We start from the raw sequence: 12,830 nt of genomic DNA, 5'->3' as shown, positions 1-12,830 counted from the left end.
TGCTTTATTAACGAGACAACACAAGCTTATATACAAACTGTTGAGGATAACAATGGCATAAAAACTTTGACACTATGAAGCATGCGATGGCAATATTAAACAGAGAGAGAGAGAGAGAGAGAGAGAGAGAGAGAGAGAGGAGAGAGAGAGAGAGAGAGAGAGAGAGAGAGAGAGAGAGAGAGAGACAGAGTGAGAGAGCAATCACATGATAATGTATGATATTCACGTGCATTAAAAACAAATAAGTATTCAATTACCCATATGGTAAAAGGGAAGACTTTTGGAATTGAAATGATATTGGCAGCCGTTTGGAAAATTACTAATTAGTTTAAAGGTTTGAAGGTCCCTCATGATTGCCAGAAAAAAGGAACAGTGACATTGCACTAGCAAGTAGTACAATGCCCTAGAGACTGACTATATATACATATGATCAGCATCCAAGTGCCATCTTCACCCAAGCTAGTATAAGGAAGGGCCATGTAATGGCTGCTGATGACTCAGGAGGTAGACCTATAGGCTCCCCCAAACTCTCCTTCTTAGCTCGCAAGGATGGTGAAGTTGCAGACACTAAAAAAAACTAACGAGTTTGACCGGGACTCGAATCCCACTCCAGCGATCACCAGGCAGGGACGTTTCCAATATGTCACTACAAACCACTAATCATAAGCTAACGAATAAGGTTCACGAAATATTAAAAGAAAAAAAAATTGAAATGATTATCATAAATATTTCAGTTTCCTCACGATTAAATGAAATTCTGTAAATTCAAGAGTTGGAAGAGAATCAGAACTTTCTTAATACATTACACATCTGAGGTTCACATTAGAACACTTTCACTTTTCTCAGTTGGTTCCCCAGACAGATTTTGCTGGATTTAAACTTTACAAAAACTTGGGCCAAAAACTTGGGCCATTAAGGCTCAGCAGAATCTCTAAAATTAAAGATCTGCAAAAACATGTTTGTCTTTGTGTGTTTGTGTGTGTGTGTGTGTGTGTGTGTGAGAGAGAGAGAGAGAGAGAGAGAGAGAGAGAGAGAGAGAGAGAGAGAGAGAGAGAGAGAGAGAGAGAGAGACCCAAATTATTTTAAGACTGTGTTAAGATGAAATGAAAGTGGAGATTGTGACTAGATAAGATTATTTGAAATATATATCCAATCTCATTTTTATTTCTGTTTATTTTTATTTATCATTCGTGGAATAAAAGAAAAATTATTTTTATTGTGTATATCAGACTTTATGACTCAATGAAAATTTATTCTTTCGTCCTTCATTTCAAATATTCATTTTCATATTAAGGTCAAATATTTAGCAAAAGCCGTTTGACTGCACATTATAGTTTATCGTTCAATAGTTACCAACTAAAAACTCTTACCTTCTTCATAAAGACGAAACATTTTGCAATTTCACTCATTAAAAGATACAGTTTACTAAGCATATCTTAAAAATAATGATGCATATATATTTTCTCAAAATATCAGCTAGATCATTATAAAAAATACAGTAATTTTCAATTATAATCAAAATTAAAAGAAACAAATAATTAATGAATTTTACTTTTTTTTTTTTTTAACCACAATACTGATGAATTTAAGTAATGAACGTACCCGAGGTAGAGTTGTGAGCGTGGCCTAACCAGACGTTAACTGTCAAACACGGTTGAAGCTACCCAATCACATACTGTACATGAAATGCTTACATACACATGTTGTATACATGTGCGTGTACATATGTACGTGAGTCAACCAACAGTATGTGAATCTGATAATCCTAATTGAAGACCTTACTCATCTGTTTGTTTATGTATCAGAAAAAAAAAAAAAACATGACAAAAGAACATACCTAATTACGCCTGGTAACTCAATCATGCATCACTGTCAGATACAGCAACTAAGCTCAACTCATTCATACCAAAAAGCCAACATAACAGTATCTCACTGTTAATTCATCGATAAATAAAATAAAATTCATTAATAACTCGCAATAATTAGCCGGGTTTTTTTTTTTTTTTTTTTTTTTTTTTTTTTTTTTTTTTTTTTTTTTTTTTTTAAGTTACACGAAGCCTTTGTTAATGAGAGAGTAATATCATTGGACATGGAGCGGCCGGTTAGATAAGCAGAACATTATTCATTTTAGAATGAACAAAGTTTTGGTGTGTTGGCTTCGGTGTTACAGTGGCCGCATTGAATAATGTGACTACACGTATTTCTCAATTATGATCTATGAATTCGTGAGATGATTTATTCATGGATGCAAATACACAAGCACACATGCTGACAGGCATATAAAAAGGTGTATATTCAAACACTAATGTATATATATATATATATATATATATATATATATATATATATATATATATATATATATATATATATATATATATATATATATATATATATATATATATATATATATATATATATATATATATATATATATATATATATATATACGTGTGTGTGTGTGTACACACACACACACACACACACACACATATATATATATATATATATATATATATATATATATATATATATATATATATATATATATATATATGCCGCGGGGGCATATAAAAATTAGAACAGCGCCAACGTTATCCCTGCGTGTCGTAAGAGGCGACTAAAAGGGACGGGACGAGGGGGCTGGGAACCCCCTCTCCTGTAAAAAATTCCTGCGAGACATCGACAAGGAGATGGAGCTGGGGGGAGAGTGACTGCTCCCCGCACTCTAGTTTTGGGGTGTTTAAATGTGCGTGGATGTAGTACGATAGAAAGTAAAAGATGTGAGATTGGAAGTATGTTTAGAAGTAGAAGGATGGATGTATTGGCCTTGTGTGAGACAGAGATGAAAGGAAAGGGTGAAGTGATGTTTGGTGAAATGTCTGGTAGAGTGTCTGGGATTGAAAGGGGAAGTGCGAGAGAGGGTGTGGCGTTATTGCTGAGTGAATGGATGACAGGTAAAGTAGTGGAATGGAAGGAGATATCATCTAGGTTAATGTGGGTAAGGGTTAGGTTGGGTAGGGAATGTTGGGCGTTCGTCAGTGCGTATGGGCCAGGTAGTGAGAAAAGTGAAGAAGAGCGGAATGAGTTCTGGAATGATTTAACTAGGTGTGTAGAAGGACTGGGTAGAAGGAATTATGTAGTTGTTATGGGAGACTTAAATGCTAGAGTGGGCGCTGGAGAGGTAGAAGGCGTCATTGGTAAGTATGGCGTACCAGGTGAAAATGAGAGTGGTGAGAGACTGGTAGACATGTGTGTTGAACAAGAGATGGTAATAAGTGCTAGCTTCTTTAAAAAGAAAGATAAAAATAAGTATACATGGGTAAGAGTGGCAAATGGAAGAGTAGTAGAAAGGGCATTAATGGATTATGTGTTGGTAACTACAAAGAATGTTTGGAAGATTGAAAGACGTGCACGTGTTTAGGGGTATGGCTAACGGTATGTCTGATCATTTTTTGGTGGAAGGAAAATTAGTTGTTGCAAAAGAGTGGGGGAATAGAGTAGGTGGATGTAAAAGGGAGGTAGTGAGGATTGAAGAGCTAATAAAACCGGGGGTAAAAAGTAAATATCAGGAAAGGTTGAAAATGGCATATGATAAGGTGAGAGTAAGAGAAACTGGTAATTTAGAGGAGGAGTGGAAGTTAGTAAAAGAAAATTTTGTTGGGATTGCAAGTGATGTATGTAGCAAGAAGGTTGTTGGAGGCAGCATGAGGAAGGGCAGTGAATGGTGGAATGAAGGAGTGAAGGTGAAAGTGGAAGAGAAAAATAGGGCTTTTGAAGAATGGCTGCAGAGTAATAGTATAGAGAAGTATGAAAAATATAGAGAGAAAAAGGTGGAAGTAAAGCGCAAGGTACGTGAGGCAAAGAGGGCAGCTGACCTGAGGTGGGATCAGGTATTGGGTCAGTCATATGAAGAGAATAAGAAGAAGTTTTGGAAAGAAGTGAAGAGGGTAAGGAAGGCTGGCGCAAGAATTGAAGAGACAGTGAAAGATGTTAATGGGAGGTAGTTAAAAGGACAGGAGGCAAGGAAAAGGTGGGCGGAATATTTTGAAAGTTTGCTGAATGTTGAGGATAATAGGGAGGCAGATATAATTGCTGTTCCAGGTGTTGAGGTGCCAGTGATGGGAGATGAGAATGAGAGAGAGATAACAATAGATGAAGTGAGGAGAGCACTAGATGAAACGAGAGTAGGAAAAGCATCTGGTATAGATGGTGTGAAAGCTGAGATGTTGAAGGAAGGGGGTGTGACTGTACTTGAATGGTTGGTGAGATTGTTTAATGTGTGTTTTGTGTTGTCAATGGTACCAGTAGATTGGGTTTGTGCATGTATTGTACCACTATATAAGGGTAAGGGAGATGTGCATGAGTGTTGTAATTCAAGAGGTATTAGTTTGTTGAGTGTAGTTGGAAAAGTATATGGTAGAGTATTGTTTAATAGGATTAAGGATGAAAGAGAGAATGCAATCTTGGAAGTACAGGGTGGTTTTAGAAGAGGTAGGGGTTGTATGAATCAGATTTTTACAGTTAGGCAGATATGCAAGAAATATTTAGCAAAAGGTAAGGAGGTGTATGTTGCGTTTATGGATCTGGAGAAAGCATATGATAAAGTTGATAGGGAAGCAATGTGGAATGTGATGAGGTTATATGGAGTTGGTGGAAGGTTGTTGCAAGCCGTGAAAAGTTTATAGAAAGGTAGTAAAGCATGTGTTAGAATAGGAAATGAAGTGAGTGATTTGTTTCCGGTGAGAGTGGGGCTGAGACAGGGATGTGTGATGTCGCCGTGGTTGTTTAACTTGTATGTTGATGGAGTGGTGAGAGAGGTGAATGCTCGAGTGCTTGGACGAGGATTAAAACTGGTAGGCGAGAATGACCATGAATGGGAGGTAAATCAGTTGTTGTTTGCGGATGATACTGTACTGGTAGCAGACACAGAAGAGAAGCTTGACCGACTAGTGACAGAATTTGGAAGGGTGTGTGAGAGAAGGAAGTTGAGAGTTAATGTGGGTAAGAGTAAGGTTATGAGATGTACGAGAAGGGAAGGTGGTGCAAGGTTGAATGTCACGTTGAATGGAGAATTACTTGAGGAGGTGGATCAGTTTAAGTACTTGGGGTCTATTGTTGCAGCAAATGGTGGAGTGGAAGCAGATGTACGTCAGAGAGTGAATGAAGGTTGCAAAGTGTTGGGGGCAGTTAAGGGAGTAGTAAAAAATAGAGGGTTGGGCATGAATGTAAAGAGAGTTCTATATGAGAAAGTGATTGTACCAACTGTGATGTATGGATTGGAGTCGTGGGGAATGAAAGTGATGGAGAGACAGAAATTGAATGTGTTTAAGATGAAGTGTCTAAGGAGTATGGCTGGTGTATCTCGAGTAGATAGGGTTAGGAACGAAGTGGTGAGGGAGAGAACGGGTGTAAGAAATGAGTTAGCGGCTAGAGTGGATATGAATGTGTTGAGGTGGTTTGGCCATGTTGAGAGAATGGAAAATGGTTGTCTGCTAAAGAAGGTGATGAATGCAAGAGTTGATGGGAGAAGTACAAGAGGAAGGCCAAGATTTGAGTGGATGGATGGTGTGAAGAAAGCTCAGGGTGATAGGAGGATAGATGTGAGAGAGGCAAGAGAGCGTGCTAGAAATAGGAATGAATGGCGAGCGATTGTGACACAGTTCCATTAGGCCCTGCTGCTTCCTCCGATGCCTTAGATGACCGTGAAGGTAGCAGCAGTAGGGGAGTCAGCATTATGAAGCTTCATCTGTGGTGGAAATGTGGGAGGTTGGGCTGTGGCACCCTAGCAGTACCAGCTGAACTCGGTTGAGTCCCTGATTAGGCTGAAGGAACATAGAGAGTAGAGGTCCCCTTTCTGTTTTGTTTCATTGTTGGTGTTGGCTACCCCCCAAAATTGGGGGAAGGGCCTTGGTATATATATATATATATATATATATATATATATATATATATATATATATATATATATATATATATATATATATATATATATATATATATATATATATATATACATATGCAAATATATATATATATATATATATATATATATATATATATATATATATATATATATATATATATATATATATATATATATATATACATATGCAAATATATATATATATATATATATATATATATATATATATATATATATATATATATATATATATATATATATATATATATATATATATATATATATATATATATATATATATATATATATATATAAATATATATATATATATATATATATATATATATATATATATATATATATATACTGTATATATATATATATATATATATATATATATATATATATATATATATATATATATATATATATATATATATATATATATATATATATATGTAATAGTTAATATTACATGTTTAAAACACATGACGTAATATGTCATTTTGGATGAAGATGCTAGCCGTGGGACTTGCTGTAGTCATTCAAATCATAAACAGGACGCACAATGCAGCCTCAACAATGTAACATTTTTCTTAAACGTCAACACCAATGCATCAGCGTGTGAAAGTTTGTGACGTCACCGGATGCAGGTGTCTTCCGAGATTGTGACAAGACTGCTATGTCAACTAAGCCTACGATATCTGTGATATCGATAATTTAGTCAGTTCATATCTATACTTCTCCAAAATTGGTCATCTGACCAAACCAGCTCCCTCCAGTGATGGAGATGTTTAACTGTGTTGTTTTTAACAAATAAATACTTTTAAAGCTAATAAGATGTACTTCGTTATCCAGCTATACACATCTTAAACAACACATACTCAATGTGTGTTTATAAAAGTAGCACACTAATAAATGGTGACAGCGGTTAAACTCTAAGAAGTAGAGAAAGATCTTCAAGACTTCAAAATAATAGCTGTAAAACCAGAGAAAGATCTTCAAGACTTCAAAATAAAAGCTGTAAAACCAGAGAAAGATCTTCAAGAACTCAACATTATCTACATGAATCTACAATTTTGACTAAGTAATATAGTCCATCGATATAGTTAACATTAATGAATGTTATGAATACAAACTGATGAACTGGATCTTCAATCACCAACCTAGGAAACCCAAGGACTGATGTTAAACGTTTGCAAAACATACCCAGGAAGCACTACATTCAACAAGAAATTCGAACTATATATCGCTAACAAAACATCAAGAGAGAGAGAGAGGATGTGTCGACATCACACAGACCCATATATAAGCTAAGTACAAATTTTGGAATTCGTTTCAGTTTAGGCAGTGAAGTGTAGTTATCACGAGTCGTTAGTCGATTATTACTGTGGTGAGTGAATTGCTAATCTTTTGTTTCCGATCATTAAAGGAAACTGTTCAACTCCGAATTCTTATCTAGAATTTTTCTCTCTTTGTGCTAATTCCTTTTTCTTTCAGAAATTTTCGGGAAATGTTTTAGGATTAGTAACATTGTTTGGGGAATTTTGTTATACATATGCGTTTACGCAGTGGACGCCTGTACTCATATAGATATTTTGATAGAATTGCAAGGGGTCGAAGAGATAGGAAAAGAAATACAGCAGTCATGACTCCCCTTGTGAGCCCTACCCCTGGACCTATTGGCGTAGGCCAGACTAATCCTCCTCCAATTGTGACGCTTGTAAATGCCAGGTCAGCAATCTTTCCTTTTCAGGGTCGGGTCAACGGGTTCTTGCCACAAAATGTGGAGTCATGGATTTCATCCGTCCATGCTCATTTAAATGTCCAAATTTTATATTTTAAAAGAACTCGAATAAATAAATGAACGAATGAATTGATAAATATGTGATTTTATGTTAATGTGTTTATCTATCTATATATATATATATATATATATATATATATATATATATATATATATATATATATATATATATATATATATATATATATATATATATATATATATATATATATATATATATATATATATATATATATATATATATATATATATATATATATATATATATATATATATATATATATATATATATATATATATATATATATATATATATATATATATATATATATATATATATATAAATAAGCCAAAGATCCTGTCTCATAAGTCTTATTTTTCAATTCATCAGATAGCACCTCTGCAACTTTTAATGTAGATCCAAGCAAACTCTCTGTAGTCAAATGAAAATTTCTTCTATGCAACTCATCCAATGAGGCAGAAAACCTTGAAATGGCAGTTCTTAAGCTAGTGACATCATTCTCTTGAAGAAAAATTGCTTGCATACTCACTTCTACAACTACGTTGGTTGATGTAATAAAAACGTCTTCTTGTCTTTCAACTATAGTGCCATATTTTAAATTTATACTTCTAGTTTTAGAGCTCATCCCACACGAGAAAAATGTCTGAGCGAACAATATCACTCCCAACAACAAAAAATTCATCTTGGAAACCTGTAACGAGAAAAATATATGTAATTACTCTTGTATTAAAAAGAAAACTTTTAATCTCATAAAATAAAAAAAAGATTTTCCCTCACTTCTTTTCCTCTCTTTTCTTTTTAATTTCTTATGAGAGCCAATGGCACTATTCTCTCATCCGTGGGTTGGGATATGTTTTGAACTCTAAACCTATTGGCCGTTAATGTTTCCAAAATGTTAAATGGGCCTTCAAACTTAGGTGTTAGTTTATAATTGAGGCCTTTTCGTACATTGATTTGAATATATACGTTATCACCCATGGTATATGTTTTAGTTGGTTTCGCTGTTTTATCATGATTCCTTTTCATTATGATTTGTGATTCTTCTAAATTCTTTCGAAGGATATTATATCGACTTTTGCTTGCATTTATACTTTCTTTTGAAGGATTTGATAGATTAGTTGTAGGCGTTAATACATGGAAAGGCGTTCTAACTGGGGTACCATACAATGCTTCATGCGGTGACATTTTAATTGATATATGATATGAATGATTCAGAGTACTCAGTGCCGCCGGTATTGCAATATCCCAGTTGGGGTCTGATCCCCCTAGTGTTACTCCTAACATATTTAATGTCTTCCTATTTGCTCTTTCCACTAGCCCATTCGACTCTGGGTGATATATCATTGTATTTATTTTCTTTATGCTGAGGAATTCACACAATGAGGTAAGAAAGTGATTATTAAATTCACCACCCGAGTCTGATATTATCATGTGTGGAATTCCATGTTTACAAATGTAACACTCGTAAAACTTCCTAGCGCATTCAATCGCAGTTTTAGTTTTAAGCGCTATTAGTTCTGTATATCGAGTTAAAGCATCTATAATTACTAAGAGGTGCTTATTTCCTCTGTCTGACTCGTAAAATCCTGTTAACAAATCTAAATATATTCTTTCAAAGGGTTGATTGGGCACAGGATAAGCTCCTAGGCTGACAGGTGTTTTCGTATGCCCTTTGTTTTCCTGACATGTGCGACAATTAGCTATGTGTCTTTTTATATCTCTAAGCATCGTATGCCAATAAAAAACAATGATTTGGCTTTCTGTGACATTAATGAGAACCCCGGGTGTCCATGTAATGGATTTGAATGCAACCAATTCAGGACAGGGGAAATAAGTGAGATTGGTACTACTACCTGGTCATTAGTTACATGTGGTGTATTGTGGGTTTTCCTTGTCACAGTCCTACACAGAATATTATCTTTGATTATATAATTCTGCTGCTTATACATTATATATTCCTTTTCCTTATGATTGCCTTTCAAAGCATTTATAATTGTTTTTATTTTCTGATCTTTTCTTTGCTTAGTCTGTAACAATTCAGCGCTCCAGCCTAAATCTTCTTGTTCAGATATTGTTTTTTCAATAGGCAGGGATGTTGATATATCTATTAATTCGGCTAAAGGCTCCGTACAAGATGACACGGGGTTGCGTGTTAATGCATCCGCAATGATATTTGCTTTCCCAGGTAAATACCCGATTCTTGCGCCAAAATCTTGAATGATCAAATGCCACCGAGTTCGTTTAGGGCTGTGGTTGAAGCCTTTAAAGAACTCGGTTAGTGGTTTATGGTCAGTAAGAACCTTAACGGGATAACCGTAAATTATGAGCTTTAAATGCACTAGTGAATTAACAATAGGTAGCCCTTCCTTGTCTATTACTGCATACTTACTTTCGGAAGTTCTCAATTTTCGATAATAGAAAGCTATCGGGAAAAATTGTTTATCATATTGCTGAAGCAATACCCCTCCTACTCCTAAGTCTGAGGCATCTGTTGCAATGAAGAATTCCTTACCGAAGTCAGGAAATTTTAAGATAGGAGCACTACGCAGTTCATCTTTCAAAGTATTAAACGCCTGTTGATGTTGCTCAGACCATATGAAATCTATGCCCTTCTTCGTAAGATCAGTTAAAGGAGCGGCTATTATTGAATAGTTGCGTATAAAACGCCTGTAATATCCACTACAACACAGAAATTGCTGTATTCCCTTGACATTAGTAGGTATGGGAAAATTACGTATAGCCGACACCTTATCATGGACTACTTTAAGACCTTGGCTTGACACCATGAAACCCAAACATATTAATTCTGTTTTGAAAAATTCACACTTACTAAACTTTACCCTTAAGTTATGTTGTGTTAATCTCTGTAGTACTAGTTCTAACTTACGTAGATGTTCTTCTAAGGTGTTGGAAAAGATTACAAGATCATCCATATAGGCATACAATATATCCCCAAACAATTCTCCAAACACTATGTTAATCATTCTTGTAAATGTTATAGGAGCACAACGTACACCAAAAGGCATCCGTAAAAATTCATAATGTCCCCTGGCTGTGCTGAAGGCTGTGTATGGGATACTATCTTCTTCTAATGGTATCTGGTGAAAGCCTTTAACTAAGTCCAAACTGGTAAAATATTTATTCTGACCTAACAAAGACAAAATATCGTCAGTACATGGCACTAGGAATCGATCAGGGATCGTTTCCTCGTTTAGACGACGCAAGTCGACGCAGATACACCATGTTCGATCTTTTTTCGGTACAACTATTAAAGGAAAATTATAAGGGCTGTTTGATTTCCTAATGACTCCTTCTTCTAGCATTTTACCTACTTCATCATTTATTTCATTCTGGAATTTCATAGGCAGTCTGTACGAGGGAACATAGATAATTTTCTGCTTGTCCTTTAACCTTATTTGATGCTCGATCACATCTTTTTTACCTAAGGATCCATCCGTAGTAGAAAAAACATCATGATATTTTGTTAAAAGTTCAAAAATTTTCTGCTGAATCTCTTCGTCTTGAATGTCTTTATTGATTTTATTTTTAATAGATCGCAAAAGGGATTCATCCGCAACTGATTGAGAGTGATTGATTTCAGCAAGGGTAAGAATACGATGTTTATAAACTTCTACATCCAAGATATGTTGATTTTTGTGAATTACTGAAGTGTTATTTAAATGATTACAGACTTCAATATTACATTGTTGATGTGAGCCTACTGTATAAATAGCTTGTGTGACAGACAATCCGTTAGATTTCAAAGTATCGGAAAGGATTAGTATTTCAGATCCTGGTAATGTTTTCTTTATTTGCACTATTAAATTTCAAGGTACGTTTGGTTCGATAGATTGCGTGCAAGATGATATTACACACACACACACACAAACATATATATATATATATATATATATATATATATATATATATATATATATATATATATATATATATATATATATATATATATATATATATATATACATGCCGCGGGGGCATATAAAAATTAGAATAGCGCCAACGTTATCCCTGCGTGTCGTAAAAGGCGACTAAAAGGGACGGGACGAGGGGGCTGGGAACCCCCTCTCCTGTAAAAAATTCCTGCGAGACATCGACAAGGAGATGGAGCTGGGGGGAGAGTGACTGCTCCCCGCACTCTAGTTTTGGGGTGTTTAAATGTGCGTGGATGTAGTACGATAGAAAGTAAAAGATGTGAGATTGGAAGTATGTTTAGAAGTAGAAGGATGGATGTATTGGCCTTGTGTGAGACAAAGATGAAAGGAAAGGTTGAAGTGATGTTTGGTGAAATGTCTGGTAGAGTGTCTGGGATTGAAAGGGGAAGAGCGAGAGAGGGTGTGGCGTTATTGCTGAGTGAATGGATGACAGGTAAAGTAGTGGAATGGAAGGAGATATCATCTCGGTTAATGTGGGTAAGGGTTAGGTTGGGTAGGGAATGTTGGGCGTTCGTCAGTGCGTATGGGCCAGGTAGTGAGAAAAGTGAAGAAGAGCGGAATGAGTTCTGGAATGATTTAACTAGGTGTGTAGAAGGACTGGGTAGAAGGAATTATGTAGTTGTTATGGGTGACTTAAATACTAGAGTGGGCGCTGGAGAGGTAGGTGTCATTGGTAAGTATGGCGTACCAGGTTAAAATGAGAGTGGTGAGAGACTGGTAGACATGTTTGTTGAACAAGAGATGGTAATAAGTACTAGCTTCTTTAAAAAGAAAGATAAAAATAAGTATACATGGGTAAGAGTGGCAAATGGAAGAGTAGTAGAAAGGGCATTAATGGATTATGTGTTGGTAACTACAAGAATGTTTGGAAGATTGAAAGACGTGCACGTGTTTAGGGGTATGGCTAACGGTATGTCTGATCATTTTTTGGTGGAAGGAAAATTAGTTGTTGCAAAAGAGTGGGGGAATAGAGTAGGTGGATGTAAAAGGGAGGTAGTGAGGATTGAAGAGCTAATAAAACCGGGGGTAAAAAGTAAATATCAGGAAAGGTTGAAAATGGCATATGATAAGGTGAGAGTAAGAGAAACTGGTAATTTAGAGGAGGAGTGGAAGTTAGTAAAA

This window comes from Palaemon carinicauda, chromosome 32, assembly GCF_036898095.1.
Source record: "Palaemon carinicauda isolate YSFRI2023 chromosome 32, ASM3689809v2, whole genome shotgun sequence".
Taxonomy (NCBI): Eukaryota; Metazoa; Arthropoda; class Malacostraca; order Decapoda; family Palaemonidae; genus Palaemon; species Palaemon carinicauda.
This window is presented reverse-complemented; position numbering follows the sequence as displayed.